Source organism: Salvelinus fontinalis, chromosome 6 (genome assembly GCF_029448725.1).
Source record: "Salvelinus fontinalis isolate EN_2023a chromosome 6, ASM2944872v1, whole genome shotgun sequence".
In the NCBI taxonomy this organism is placed as follows: Eukaryota; Metazoa; Chordata; class Actinopteri; order Salmoniformes; family Salmonidae; genus Salvelinus; species Salvelinus fontinalis.
In genome coordinates, this window is record NC_074670.1 from 55,513,633 (window position 1) to 55,530,826 (window position 17,194).

Sequence of the window (17,194 nt, forward strand, 5' to 3'; positions counted from 1 at the left end):
TGTGTCCATGGGGTCAGTCCCATGCAATGACAGACCCCTCCTAGAACTGGAGTGATATTGGTGGACACCCTTGGATGCATCCCAAATGGTACCCTAATTCCTTTATAGAGTCCATAGGGCTCTGGTCAAAAGTAGTGCACTATATAGGGAATGGGGTGCCATTTGGGACGTAAGCCTTGCAGTTTAGCTTTAGTTGTACGTGCTATCTTTGTGAGACAGTGTCTGAATAACAAACCACAGCCCAGTGTGTTGGTCGTGTATAACAAATCCCATCCCCTTGTGGGTGATGTTCAAGTCACGGCACAGATGCGATACACTACTCAGTAGTATGGTGTATGGCTCACTGAGACTACATTTAGGGACATTGAGCACAAGGTCCATTTATCATACCATGAGTCAGAAAATGTTATTTCCACACTTCCGTAGCCCTGCACATTGTAAATATGGTATTGGAACTGACCCTGTATCTAGCTTCTTACTTCCTCCTGTTATTCTTATTTGTTATTTATATTTATTGTGTGTTTTTGTTCTACCTTGTGTTATTTTTAGTGCTACATTGATATTGATTACTGCATTATTGGGGTTGGAGCTGCAAGAAAGGAATTGTACTGTACTTGTGCACGTGACATTAACACTTAAAACTTGAAGCACAGAGATACTCATAAAATAGTAGAAACAAAACACTATTATCTCTTGATGACAATTCTCCACTATATTCTCAGTGATTAACATACGCAAGCACAAGTGCACACACATTATACACAAACGTTATCCCTTCTTCTTGCCTGGTCTCTCCATTCCTCCACATTTAACGTCTTTGCTTATCTCTTGGAGCAGATGTTTTGTTTTGGTGGCAGGGGGCTCATTCTCTCTTTTTCCTTAAGATCGTCTTCAAACCCAGGGGAGAGGGAGCATGGTGTTATTGTTCAGATACCTCTCACCCATCATTAGAATAGGGATTAGATGCAAACAGGTCCTAATTAGCTAGGCACACCTCACCTCTTTGTCTCCCGGTTAGACTCGGTCAGCTCCTGCTTTCCACAATTCCCAGCACAACACCATTCCAAAATCCACACAGGAGGGGTTCTTTCCCCTGCCTCGCCACATTCCGAGGTTGTAGAAAAAAAATGTTTTTCTTCTTCAGCAGTGTGTGGTGAAGCTCCCTTGATAAACCGGGTCAGGTAAGGCTTAAATGGTCTCATACTGTGCCCTATTTAGAGTACTATGGAAGTAGAAATGGAGAAATACTTTTTGAGTTTTCATTCGTTTTGGGGTAAACACTATCATGGTTGGTAAGAGGAGGCTCACAATAACTTGAAGTGAAACTTTTTTTAAGGCCTACACATTTTCCAGAGGAGGTCCAGAGGAGTATTTCATGTTTTAATAAAGATTATAGCCTAAATCATTAATTATAGAACACAGGATAAACCCCTCTGAAATGTGCTCCCTATCCAAATAAATCCTTTTGATTCAAACAGGAAGTTCACCCTTTGTTAGTGGTAAAAGGTCCCATTGAACAACCTCATTTATCTTCAGGGGTTAACAGCCAATTATCTCCTGAACGTCTGTTCATCCATGTGTGTGTGTGTGTGTGGGTATTCATGTTTTGAGGGAGAGAGAGACAGACAGAGAGAGAGAGAGTGAGGAGAATGGGGGAGTAAATATGATAAATATGCTAATGAATAGTAAATTGCTTTGGTTGTCTCTGTTCAGATTGCAGTTGACGGCTAATGGAATCAAGAAGACACGCGCCCTCCAAATAAGGCAGATAATCGTTCCTGGGCCGGCAGGTCTCATCACTACCTGAACTGAATTACCGCCATCTCATTTAGGACGGCTTTTATCCAAAACTATTTTCACACCCAAACAGAAATTAGTGTCGGGTATCTGTTTATTCAGCTTTACAGTAAAGTTTTGTAATTCAAACAAACAAAAGATGTATAAAGATGTTGGAAAATATTGCCCTGATTGAAAATAGTATGATAGGAAATAAGGTCAGATTGTGTAACGACAGTCTAAGTCGTCCTCCTCCTCAGACGAGGAGAGGCGAGAAGGATCTGAGGACCAATGTGCAGCGTGGTAATTTTCCATGATTTAATTAACACAAAACAAGACACTATACAAAATGACAAAACAAACTAACCGTCACAGTCCTAGCTGGTGCAGACAAAACACAAAGACAGGAAACAACCACCCACAATCCCCAACACAAAACAAGCCACCTATATATGATTCTCAATCAGGGACAACGATTGACAGCTGTCTCTGATTGAGAACCATATTAGGCTGAACACAGAAACAGACAAACTAGACACACAACATAGAATTCCCACCCAGCTCACGTCCTGACCAACACTAAACAAGCAAAACACATAAGAACTCTGGTCAGGACGTTACAGATTGTAAATGTTCAGGGTCACGTCACAGTGAAAAATTTGTATTTTAATATTTATTCTAATTACACTGTCCTTGGCTTTTTCCACTTGTGTAATAACCAATGCTGCTAAACTCTAGTAGCTACAATGTATGTGTTACTACAGTTATTTCTGTGTAGTTACATAGGTGCTATATAATTACATACATATAAAGTGATTCATAGGATCTCTGTGGGTATAAGGGCAACTTAAAGTATTTGGTAACAGTCATTTCTACCTGCATTGAAAGATACCTGCATTGTAGGGCCTATGGCTGGTTGCTAATACGCAAGTACAGTGTAGCTTGGAATCACACAAGGAGCTCAACTGGAAACGAACACATGACAAAAAAACATTCCGAAAGGCTGCACATGATGAAAAATGGTATGTTGGATGACAGTAGAATGTTATGTTTAAGGAAGAAACATCTGCAGGTAGGTAGGTGTAAGTGGTTTTCAAAGAGTTATAGATTTCCCTAGCTTGGATAGAAAGAACGTTATCACCAGCCAGCAATCTACCAAGACTATTAATACAGCAGAAGCAAATTCAGGAACTTTGTCAGCTTGTTACTGACATATTTTAATTATAAATATGGTATCCACAGTTTCACATGGTAAAACTATACACACAAACACAATAAAACATCTCCGGGCCACAAAACAACTTGATAATGTTTCTGTATCATTTTCTGATAATGCTCAGATATTACACCATGGCAGGTATTGTGTATTGACAACCTATTGCTAAAAGTCTAAGAGCTGGTTTCCAGCACACAAGACATCTCTATTGAAACATGGACTAGAGAAAAACATTGTCTTGCATTCTACAAAAATGTAGACATAATCTATTCATAGCCGATGAGCTTCAATTCAAATGAGAACCATAGAACTGAGACATAACCAGCTGTTAAACATTCTCAATACCAATATCCTCCAAAAATGTAAACTAATATAAGTGGAAAACATGTATACAGCCCCCCATGCCTTAAAGGGATACTTCAGGATTTTGGCAAGGAAGCTCTTTATCTGCTTCCCCAGAGTCAGATGAACTCATGGATACCATGTATATCTCTGCGTGCAGTTTGAATGAAGTTGCTAACCAGCGTTAGCACAATTGCTAACCAGTGTTTGCGCAATGACTGGAAGTCCATGGTAACTGCTAGCATGCTAGTAGATTATGCATATGATAGGGCTGTAGTTATGTCCAACATAGCTTCCCTGTCTTAATGCATCCCAAGTGGGGTTTCTCTGTCTCCGTTGCAGATGGGCTTGAATCTACTGATTCATGGCTGGCCGCAGGATCTGTAGCCTGTGTAGGTAATGCATACAGTACGTGCTGGGAGAAAAATGGTTGCCTTCTCAACATTTATATTTTAGTCATTTAGCAGACTCTCTTATCCAGAGCAACGTACAGTTAGTGCATTCATATTAAGAGGGCTCGGTGGGATAACCTCACATCTCAGTCATAGTACATTTTTCCTCAACAAAGTAGCCATTAGCAAAGCCAGAGCTAATAGGGGGGAAACATTCGAGTGTTAGTTCACGAAAGGCATACAGTTGAAGTTGTAAGTTTAAACTCAGTTTTTCACAATTCCTGACAATTTCATCCAAGTAAAAATTCCCTGTCTTAGGTCAGTTAGGATCACCACTTTATTTTAAGAATGTGAAATGTCAGAATAATAGCATAGAGAATTATTTATTTCAGCTTTTATTTCTTTCATCACATTCCCAGTGGGTCAGAAGTTTACATACACTCAATTAGTATTTGGTAGCATTGCCTTTAAATGGTTTATCAAACATTTCGGGTAGCCTTCCACAAGCTTCCCACAATAAGTTGGTTGAATCTTGGCCCGTTCCTCCTGACAGTGCTGGTGTAACTGAGTTAGGTTTGTAGGCCTCTTGCTCGTACATGCTTTTTCAATTCTGCCCACAGATTTTCTACAGGATTGAGGTCAGGGCTTTGTGATGGCCACTCCAATACCTTGACTTTGTTGTCCTTAAGCCATTTTGCCACAACTTTGGAAGTATGCTTGGGGTCATTGTCCATTTGAAGGATCCATCTGCGACCAAGCTTTAACTTCCTGACTGATGTCTTGAGATGTTGCATCAATATATCCACATAATTTTCCTACCTCATGATGCCATCTACTTTGTGAAGTGCACAAGTCCCTCCTGCAAAGCACCCCCACAACATGATGCTGCCACCCCCGTGCTTCACGGTTGGGATGGTGTTCTTCGGCTTGCAAGCGTGTCCCTTTTTCCTCCAAACATAACGATGGTCATTATGGCCAAACAGTTCTATTTTTGTTTCTTCAGACCAGAGGACATTTCTCCAAAAAGTACGATCTTTGTCCCCATGTGCTAACCGTAGTCTGGCTTTTTAATAGCTGTTTTGGAGCAGTGGCTTCTTCCTTGCTGAGCGGCCTTTCAGGTTATGTCGATATAGGACTCGTTTTACTGTGGATATAGATACTTTTGTACGTGTTTTCTCCAGCATCTTCACAAGGGCCTTTGCTGTTGTTCTGAGATTGATTTGCACTTTTCGCACCAAAGTACACTGCTCAAAAAAAATAAAGGGAACACTTAAATAACACAATGTAACTCCAAGTCAATCACACTTCTGTGAAATCAAACTGTCCACTTAGGAAGCAACACTGATTGACAATAAATTTCACATGCTGTTGTGCAAATGGAATAGACAAAAGGTGGAAATTATAGGCAATTAGCAAGACACCCCCCAAAACAGGAGTGATTCTGCAGGTGGTGACCACAGACCACTTCTCAGTTCCTATGCTTCCTGGCTGATGTTTTGGTCACTTTTGAATGCTGGCGGTGCTCTCACTCTAGTGGTAACATGAGACGGAGTCTACAACCCACACAAGTGGCTCAGGTAGTGCAGTTCATCCAGGATGGCACATCAATGCGAACTGTGGCAAAAAAGTTTGCTGTGTCTGTCAGCGTAGTGTCCAGAGCATGCAGGCGCTACCAGGAGACAGGCCAGTACATCAGGAGACGTGGAGGAGGCCGTAGGAGGGCAACAAACCAGCAGCAGGACCGCTACCTCCGCCTTTGTGCAAGGAGGTGCACTGCCAGCGCCCTGTTCATCTCTAGGAGACAGAACGCGTCTCCTTCCTGAGCGGTATGACAGCTGCGTGGTCCCATGGTGTTTATGCTTGCGTACTATTGTTTGTACAGATGAACGTGGTACCTTCAGGCATTTGGAAATTGCTCCCAAAGATGAACCTTTATTCTGAGTTTGAAAGTAGGCTTTGAAATACATCCACAGGTACACCTCTAATTGACACAAATTATATCAATTACATTTTTTTCAACATTTTAGTCATTTTAGCAGACGCTCTTATCCAGAGCGACTTACAGTAGAGTGCATACATTTTGTTAAATTTTTTACATTTCATTACATTTTACATACTGAGACAAGGATATCCCTACCGGCCAAACCCTCCCTAACCCGGACGACGCTATGCCAATTGTGCGTCGCCCCACGGACCTCCCTGTTGCGGCCGGCTGCGACAGAGCCTGGGCGCGAACCCAGCCTAGCCTGGGCGCGAACCCAGAGACTCTGGTGGCGCAGCTAGCACTGCGATGCAGTGCCCTAGACCAGGTCTAGGGGTCTAATTAGCCTGTCAAAAGCTTCTAAAGCCATAACATAATTTCCTGGAATTTTCCAAGCTGTTTAAAGGCACAGTCAACTTAGTGTATGTAAACTTCTGACCCACTGGAATTGTGATACAGTGAATTATAAGTGAAATAATCTGTCTGTAAACAATTGTTGGAAAAATTACTTGTGTCATGCACAAAGTAGATGTCCTAACCGACTTGCCAAAACTATAGTTTGTTTACACGAAAAACAAGTTTTAATGATTCCAACCTAAGTGTATGTAAACTTCCGACTTTAACTGTATATACAGTATACTGAAAAAAATGTGAAACGCAACATGGAAAGTACTCGTCCCATGCTTCATGAGCTGAAATAAAAGATCCCAGAAATGTTCCATACTGTACGCACAAAAAGCTTTTTTCTCTCAAATTTTGTGCATACATTTGTTTTACATCCCTGTTAGTGTATCATTATAATCGTTATAAGGAGTGGACCAAGATGCAGCGTGGGATGTTTCCATCCTATTATTTGAAAGAGAAACTTAAAGAACAAAAACAATAAAGAGAACAAACGAAACGTGAAGCTCAGAGTAGTGTTTGCAGGCAACTATACCTAGACAAGATCCCACAAAGCACAATGGGGAAATGGCTACCTAAATATGATCCCCAATCAGAGACAACGATAAACAGCTACCTCTGGTTCCCTTGGGAACCATACCAGGCCAACATAGAAATATAATACACCTAGATAACCCACCCTTAATCACACCCCAACCTAACCAACATAGAGAATAAAAAGCTCTCTATGGTCAGGGCGTGACATAGTGAGAATTTCTCCTTTGCCAAGATAATCCATCCAACTGACAGGTGTGGTATATCAAGAAGCTGATTAAACAGCATGATCATTACACAGGTGCACCTTGTACTGGGGACAATAAAAGGCCACTCTATAATGTGCATTTTTGAGGGAGAGTGCAATTGGCATGCTGACTGCCGGAATTTCCACCATACCTGTTGCCAGATAACTACATGTTAATTTCTCTACCATAAACTACCTCCAACATAATTTTAGAGAATTTGGCAGTACATCCAACCAGCCTCATGACTGCAGACCACATGTAACCACACAATTCCAGGACCTCCACATCCGGCTTCTTGATGAAGTATTTCTGTCTGTAATAAAGCCTTTTTGTAGGGAAAAACTAATTCTGATTGGCTGGGCCTGGCTCCTCAGTGCGTGGCCTGGCTCCCAAGTGGTTGGGCCTATGCCCTCATAGAGCCCATCCATGGCTGCGCCCCTGCACAGTCATGTGAAATCCATAGATTAGGGCTTAATGAATTTTTTCAAATTGACTGATTTCCTTATATCATATCAAATCAAATCAAAGTTATTTATAAAGCCCTTCTTACGTCAGCTGATATCTCAAAGTGCTGTACAGAAACCCAGCCTAAAACCCCAAACAGCAAGCAATGCAGGTGTAGAAGCTGTAACTCAGTAAAATCATTGAAACTGTTGAATGTTGCTTTTATACTTATATTTAATATATATAGTACCAGTCAAACGTTTGGACACACCTACTCATTACCGGGTTTTTCTTTATTGTTACAGATGACCTGGTGAAGACAGGTCAAAACTATGAAATAACACATGTGGAAACATGTAGTACCCCAAAAAGTGTTAAATAAACCTAAATATATTTTATATTTCTGATTTGAGATTCTTCAAAGTAGCCACCCTTTGCCTTGATGACAGCTTGCACCCTCTTGGCATTCTCTCAATCAGCTTCATGAGGTAGTCACCTGGAATGCATTTAAATTAACAGGTTTGCCTTGTTAATTTGTGGAATTTCTTTCCTTCTTAATGCATTTGAGCCAATCACTTGTGTTGTGAAAAAGTAGGGGTGGTATACAGAAGATAGCCTATTTGCAAAAAGACCAAGTCCATATTATAGCAAAGAGAAATGACAGGCCGTCATTAAGACATGAAGATCACTCCATCTGGAAAATTTCAAGGACTTTGAAAGTTTCTTCAAGTGCAGTCGCAAAAACCATTAAGCGTTATGATGAAACTGGCTCTCATGAGGACCGCCACAGGAGGATAAGTTCATTAGAGTTACCAACCTCAGAAATTACAGCCCAAATAAATGCTTCACAGAGTTCAAGTAACAGACACATCTCAACATCAACTGTTCAGAGGAGACTCCATGAATCAGGCCTTCATGGTCAAATTGCTGCAAAGAAACCACTACTAAAGGACACCAATGAGAGGAAGAGACTTACTTGTGCCAAGAGACACTGTCTGTAATTTATTTAGAATTCAAGGCACACTAAACCAGCATGGCTACCACACCATTCTGCAGCGATACGCCATCCCATCTGGTTTGCGCTTAGTGGGACTATCATTTGTTTTTCAACAGGACAATGACACAACACACCTCCAGGCTTCGTAAGGGCTATTTGACCAAGAAGGAGAGTGATGTAGTTCTGCATCAGATGACCTGGCCTCCACAATAACCCTACCTCAACCCAATTGAGATGGTTTGGGATTAGATGGAACGCAGAGTGAAGAAAAAGCAGCCATCAAGTGCTCAGCATACGCGGGAACTCCTTCGAGACCGTTGGAAAATCTAATCAAATCAAAGTTTATTTGTCACGTGCGCCAAATACAACAGGTGAACCTTACAATGAAATGCTTACTTACAGGCTCTAACCGATAGTGCAAAAAAGGTGGTAGGTGAACAATAGGTAAGTAAAGAAATAAAACAACAGTAAAAAGACAGGCTATATACAGTAGCGAGGCTATAAAAGTAGCGAGGCTACATACAGACACCGGTTAGTCAGGCTGATTGAGGTAGTATGTACATGTAGATATGGTTAAAGTGACTATGCATATATGATGAACAGAGAGTAGCAGTAGCGTAAAAGAGGGGTTGGTGGGTGGTGGGTGGCGGGACACAATGCAGATAGCCCGGTTAGCCAATATGCGGGAACAGTGGTTGGTCGGCCCAATTGAGGTAGTATGTACATGAATGTATGGTTAAAGTGACTATGAATATATGATAAACAGAGAGTAGCAGCAGCGTAAAAAGAGGGTTGGGTTGGGGGGGTGGCACACAATGCAAATAGTCCGGGTACCATTTGATTACCTGTTCAGGAGTCTTATGGCTTGGGGGTAAAAACTGTTGAGAAGCCTTTTTGTCCTAGACTTGGCACACCGGTAACGCTTGCCATGCGGTAGTAGAGAGAACAGTCTATGACTGGGGTGGCTGGGGTCTTTGTTATTCTGGCACCACACGGCCAGGTCTCTGACCTCCTCCCTATAGGCTGTCTCGTCTTTGTCTGTGATCAGGCCTACCACTGTTGTGTCGTCTGCAGCTGGTTGAGAGAATGCCAAGAGTGGGCAAAGCTGTCATCAAGGCAAAGGGTTGCTGCTTTGAAGAATCGAAAATATAAAATATATTTAGATTAGTTAAACACTTTTTTTGGTTACTTTCATAGTTTTGATGTCTTCAGTATTATTCTACAATGTAGAAAATAGTAAAAATGTATGATGTGTAAGAATGATTATTTCCAGAGCACGTACACATTTACCACTGCACGTCGTCATTGGGGCCGGATCATCTCCGCACTATTTTGAATTACTTGTCTCTTCCTTCCATTAACAGGTAGTGAGACAAGGCACGAATAGTTGAATACAGTGCCACGACATGGTTTTGAATCAGCCTGTTAATCATTGTGTAGGAAAGGAACTGACACCGCTGTCATCTTCTGACCCCTCGCTCATCTTTTCACTTTCCTGTTTTGCATCGAAGTAGTGAACCTTTAAATGCCTCTGGAACATCTTGTTTTACTTGTAACGGGAACAAAAACAGGGAGTGTGAAGGTTGAAGGATACATTTTCTCATCAAAGATAAGGCTTTAAAAGGACAGCCATAACCTTATGCGTTGAGGAGAAGTCGTGTAGGACTAGACAAAACATGGAGTGATACTTTTCTGTCTCTTTTTTTCTTACTTACAGTGACGCTTTACTTGCACCATGAAGCTGAGTCTTCTCGCAGACATAACTTTGAACCTGTCAGAACAACTGATGGCAGGTGACATCACTAATTTCATTTATTTAACCTTTATCAAACTAGACAAGTCAGTTAAGAACAACTTTTTTTTTACAATGTCGGCCTACCCCCGTCAAACCCTAACCCGGATGACGCTGGGCCAATTGTGCGCCGCCCTATGGGACTCCCAATCACGGCCAGTTGTGATACAGCCTGGAATCAAACCAGGGTCTGCAGTGACGCTTCTAGCACGGAGATGCAGTTCCTTAGATCGCTGCGCCACTCGGGAGCCCCAATTATGACATAGTGTACAGTAACACTCAGCCATCAGACTGCTGAACACTTGTGCCTACCTGTATTATACTTATGCTAAAATATTTATTCTATTCTACTGAGCCATTTACATTATGTTAATATAAATAGTTTTAAAAAATCAATATAGCCCCCAAAAAGGTTGTAACCATAGTGGAAACCTTTTTTCTATATAGAAGCTTTTTTAATGGTTATTTATAGAACCTTAGGAATGGGTCCTTTATAGCACCATACAGATTCCATGTAGATCCTTCAATCCAAGGGTTCTGCTATGGTTTCAATCCAACTATTTAGAACCATCATTTTCTTCTGTTTACACATGACTAATAAAACTTGAAACTTGAACTCATGACAAATAGGACTTGTCAGACCCGAAACTTGGCAAACGTACAAGATACTTGTGGTTAGAGGTGTTATCCATCATGAAATGCTGTAAAGTTATTGTCATGGTAATGAATTCTTATGACAGCTGTCAAGCCTAAACAATAGAGATATGTTTATTGTATAGCTTTTGTTTTAGTTATGCCACTGAATTTGAGACCAAATGTGGTATAGATAAAATATGGGAGACTTAGATGTTGTGAAGGAAGGGCAAATGCTGTCACAGTGGACTTAAAAGGGAATTTCAGTATTTTACATTGCATTTGGAAATTATTCAGACCCCGAGACTTTTTCGACATTTTGTTAATTTACAGCCTTTTTCTAAAATCTATTACATAAATAAAAATCATCATCAATCTAAACACAATACCCCATAATGACAAAGCAAAAACAGGTTTTTAGAATGTTTGCAAATCTATTAAATATAAAAAACATGAATAACTTATTTACATATGTATTCAGACTCTTTGCTATAAGACTCGAAATTGACCTCAGGTGCATCCTGCTTCCATTGATCATCCTTGAGATGTTTTGATAAATTCAATTGACTGGACAGGATTTGGAGAGGCATACACCTGTCGATATAAGGTCCCAAAGTTGACAGTGCATGACAGAGCAAAAACCAAGTCCTAAGGTCGAAGGACTTTTCCAAAAAGCTTCGAGACAGGATTATGTCGAGGCACAGATCTGGGGAAGGGTACCAAAAAATGCCTGCAGCGTTGAAGGTCCCCAAGAACATAGTGCCCTCCATCATTCTTAAATGGAAGAAGTTCGTAACCACCAAGCCTCTTCCTAGAGCTGTCTGCCTGGCCAAACTGAACAATCGGGGGAAAAGGGCCTTGGTCATGGATGTGGTCTGATGAAACCAAGATTCTTTGGCCTGAATGTCAAGCATCTGGAGGAAACCTGGCACCATCCCTACAGCGAAGCATGGAAGTGGCAGCATCATGCTGTGGGGATGTTTTTGCAGCGGCAGGGAGTGGGAGACTAGTCAGGATTTAGGAAAAGATGAACAGAGCACAGTACAGAGAGATCCTTGATGAAAACCTGCTCCAGAATGCTCAGGACCTCAGACTGGGGCGAAGGTTCAGCTTCCAACAGGACAACGACCCTAAGCACACAGCCAAGTCAATGCAGGAGTGGCTTCCGGACAAGTGTCTGAATGTCCTTGAGTGGCCTAGCCAGAGCCCGGACTTGAACCTGATCGAACATCTCTGGAGAGACCTGAAAATAGCTGTGCAGTGACTCTCCCTTTCAAACCTGACAGAGCTTGAGAGGATCTGCAGAGAAGAATGGGAGAAACTCCCCAAATACAGATGTGCCAAGCTTGTAGCGTCATACCCAAGAAGACTCAAGGCTATAATTGCTGCCAAAGGTGCTTCAACTAAGTATTGAATAAATGGTCTGAATACTTATGTAAATGTAATATTTCAGTTCTTTATTTTTAATACATTTGCAAACATTTCTAAAACCTGTTTTTGCTTTGTAGTTATGGGGTATTGTGTGTAGATTGAGGAGGGGGACAAAACGATTTAATCAATTTTAGATTAAGGCTGTGATGTAACACAATGTGGAAAAAGTCAAGGGGTCTGAACACTTTCCGAATACACTGTACAACTTGGTGTTAGATGGTTACTTATCCTGAAAGTAGTCTATGGACCTTGAAAAATTGTAATTCATGGTTCAGTTTGTAAACCATGGATTACAATTTCCCCTGGCCCATTGACTCATTTCACAGTGAGGAACCATCTAACATCAAGTCGTTAAATACTGAACTTCCCGTTTAATCATGCAAAAATATAAGGCTTATACCAGAGATTGATGAGGAAGCGAGACATCCCACTCGTTCATTTTGTCTTGTTCATATACTGTAGTACAAGCAGACCAGACCAATGACTGTACATGAAGGGACCAGACCCACCTGCTATCGTATTGGTGTCTATGGGAAACTCACCCCTTAAAGCAGACCAGATTTGTGACAATTCTTTCAAATGGTAAATGGCCTGAGTAAGAAATCTTCATTTATCCACCATCTTTGGCTTAGACATTAACTTACTGACTATTTGTGAGAGCTGTGTCTTTGAGCAAGTAAAAAGATGAATGATTAATTTGATAGAATACATCATGTATCGACCATACGGCAATGCTAAGTAATTTTCCATATTCTTTTGTGGGTTTCATTTGGGTGGGAATAGCTTGTCTAAAAAATAGGCCTAGAGATCAGACCATTCACCGAGCTCGAGTTTCTTGCCACTTTGACTTAAATGTTTTACATCAGCCTGCAAGCAAACATTTCCCCATACATCCTCTCACTACATAAATCTTTCACTGCTGTCCCTCTGTGTTACACTCAGCTAGGTGTGGGCGCTGGGAATTGAATCAGCTTACTTCACACGTTATTAAGTGCAGTGCAGGTGAGAAATACATCCACCTGTCTGCTTGTTGTTAGAGCTAAAACAATATACGCTCAATCAAAGTGGTGGAGTCAAGTCAGCATTTAACAGATGGGATGGGAAGCACATCTTGGGCAAGATGGAAATCATAGTGATATAGCACTCAGTGTTACACATTAATAGACTGATGTTATGTGCATTGGTTCCATGTATTTGCATTGGGCTTGCACATAGCTAGTGGGCTCTAGTGACACTACTATGATTCAAGCTACTTACATTCACCAGTCAGAACATACTCTGCTACTTACTAGAGAGACACTAAGTAGATCTGAAAAAGCATTGACTGCACATTGTTTTGCTCTTAGTCACCAGCATTGCATGTCATCATACTTGTGAGCAATGATCTGCTCTCCTCCGTCAAAGATGTAACAACTACATCACTCATGTAACAACTACATCACTGCTTCGATCACGTGGATTGGGATATGTTCCGCATTGCGTCCAACAACAACATTGACGAATATGCTGATTCGGTGAGCGAGTTCATTAGAAAGTGCATTGACGATGTCGTACCCACAGCAACGATTTAAACATTCCCAAACCAGAAACCGTGGATTGATGGCAGCATTCGCGTGAAACTGAAAGCGCAAACCACTGCTTTTAACCAGGGCAAGGTGACAGGAAACATGACCGAATACAAACAGTGTAGCTATTCCCTCCGCAAGGCAATCAAACAAGCTAAGTCCCAGTATAGAGAAAAAGTAGAGTCGCAATTCAACAGCTCAGACACAAGAGGTATGTGGCAGGGTCTACAGTCAATCACGGATTACAAAAAGAAAACCAGTCCCGTCGCGGACCAGGATGTCTTGCTCCCAGACAGACTAAATAACTTTTTTGCTCGCTTTGAGGACAATACAGTGCCACTGACACGGCCCGCTACCAAAGCCTGCGGGCTCTCCTTCACTGCAGCCGAGGTGAGTAAAACATTTAAACGTGTTAACCCTCGCAAGGCTGCAGGCCCAGACGGCATTCCCAGCCGCGTCCTCAGAGCATGCGCAGACCAGCTGGCTGGTGTGTTTAAGGACATATTCAATCAATCCTTATCCCAGTCTGCTGTTCCCACATGCTTCAAGAGGGCCACCATTGTTCCTGTTCCCAAGAAAGCTAAGGTAACTGAGCTAAACGACTACCGCCCCGTAGCACTCACTTCCGTCATCATGAAGTGCTTTGAGAGACTAGTCAAGGACCATATCACCTCCACCCTACCTGACACCCTAGACCCACTCCAATTTGCTTACCGACCCAATAGGTCCACAGACGACGCAATCGCAACCACACTGCACACTGCCCTAACCCATCTGGACAAGAGGAATACCTATGTGAGAATGCTGTTCATCGACTACAGCTCAGCATTTAACACCATAGTACCCTCCAAACTCGCCATCAAGCTCGAGACCCTGGGTCTCGAGCCCGCCCTGTGCAACTGGGTCCTGGGCTTCCTGACGGACCGCCCCCAGGTGGTGAGGGTAGGTAACAACATCTCCACCCCGCTGATCCTCAACACTGGGGCCCCACAAGGGTGCGTTCTGAGCCCTCTCCTGTACTCCCTGTTCACCCACGACTGCGTGGCCATGCACGCCTCCAACTCAATCATCAAGTTTGCGGACGACACTACAGTGGTTGGCTTGATTACCAACAACGGCGAGACGGCCTACAGGGAGGAGGTGAGGGCCCTCGGAGTGTGGTGTCAGGAAAATAACCTCACACTCAACGTCAACAAAACAAAGGAGATGATTGTGGACTTCAGGAAATAGCAGAGGGAGCACCACCCTATCCACATCGACGGGACAGTAGTGGAGAAGGTGGAAAGTTTTAAGTTCCTCGGTGTATACATCACGGACAAACTGAATTGGTCTACCCACACAGATAGCGTTGTGAAGAAGGCGCAGCAGCGCCTCTTCAACCTCAGGAGGCTGAAGAAATTCGGCTTGTCACCAAAAGCACTCACAAACTTCTACAGATGCACAATCGAGAGCATCCTGTCGGGCTGTATCACCACCGCAACTGCTCCGCCCACAACCGTAAGGTTCTCCAGAGGGTAGTGAGGTCTGCACAACGCATCACCGGGGGCAAACGACCTGCCCTCCAGGACACCTACACCACCCAATGTCACAGGAAGGCCATAAAGATCATCAAGGACAACAACCACCCGAGCTACTGCCTGTTCACCCCGCTATCATCCAGAAGGCGAGGTCAGTACAGGTGCATCAAAGCAGGGACCGAGAGACTGAAAAACAGCTTCTATTTCAAGGCCATCAGACTGTTAAACAGGCACCACTAACATTTAGTGGCCGCTGCCAACATACTGACTCAACTCCAGCCACTTAATAATGGGAATTGATGGAAATTATGTAAAAATGTATCACTAGCCACTTTAAACAATGCCACTTAATATAATGTTTACATACCCTACATTACTCATCTCATATGTATATGAATATACTGTACTCTATATCATCTACTGCATCTTGCCATCTTTATGTAATACATGTATCACTAGCCACTTTAAACTATGTCACTTTATGTTTACATACCCCACATTACTCATCTCATATGTATAGACTGTACACTATACCATCTACTGCATCTTGCCTATGCCGTTCTGTACCATCACTCATTCATATATCTTTATGTACATATTCTTTATCCCTTTACACTTGTGTGTATAAGGTAGTGGTTGTGGAATTGTTAGGTTAGATTACTTGTTGGTTATTACTGCATTGTCGGAACTAGAAGCACAAGCATTTCGCTACACTCGCATTAACATCTGCTAACCATGTGTATGTGACAAATACAATTTGATTTGATTTGATTTAATTCTCTAAATTTCTATGCAGATTTTCTGTAGAACATTTTTCAGTTATTTACTCATATATCCAACTGAGAGAGCCTTTGGAATTCTTCATTCATCATTTTAAACGGAATTCATAATCTGTGTAAATGCAAGTTTGGTGGAGGTAAAGCAAGTAAAAAAAAAAAAAGCTTTAACAAAAACACGCAGGCATCCACAGCATGTAATAACAGGCCTGGTCGTGCGTTTCCAGGCAGGGTTTTTTTCCCTCGGTGTACATCTCACTTGCTATTTGCGTTTTCCAAATCTGTCTGCAGGTCTGGTGCCTCAGCATTAATCTTTCAGGCCAAGCTTAGCTTACTCCATTGTGGAAAGACTTGGAGAGGGAAGCCCCATCCACAGCAAAGCTTTTAGCACTGGTGAAGCCTGAAGGAAGCGATAACAAATTCAAGCAGTAGGACTTTTTCATATTCATGCACCCATTTCCCCCCAAGTCAACTTAACGTTTCTTTCTCTGTTCATATTTCCTTAGGAACTTATCCAAACTTGATTGATTATTGCAGTAGCTTTGTAATATTGTGCTTTTGTCTTCCTACTTACATAGTAGGTTTGGTAAATTGGAGGTTGTCCCTATGTGTCTTGTCTGTTCTACATCTTTATATTTGGACAAAGGCTGTGGGTAGAGTTCGGAAAGTTCTGGAATGCTAAACAGTTTTAGGTAATTAAAAATGTAATTACAAATTTATATATACACAGTTTGACTCCATAATACAGTCTTAGCTCAGCTTTTCCTTGAATAGTTGTGTGTAGGATGAAGGTGAACCACTGTGTTGCCCCTGAGTGAATACCTGCAGCTGCTCATTAATGGCATCTCCATCTATTCATCTTCCACAATGAATTTTTCCCCAAAGGAAGAATCATCCAATGGCATCTATAGTGCAATAAAAAGCTGAAATAAAAATGAAGCAATGTCATTACCAACCTTCCAAAAAAAGAGTGAAGCGGATCCCTTAGCAAATGAGATTCTACAAAAAATGGGCACCACTACAACGAAAGAGCAAGCTCCAGATACTTAATTAAACACCTTATTCTTTATTGAATTGAAGACAGTGAAAGAAGAAGAGAGGGAGGATGTGATGGTGGGAGCAAAGGAAATAGAGGGTGGAATTTCAGG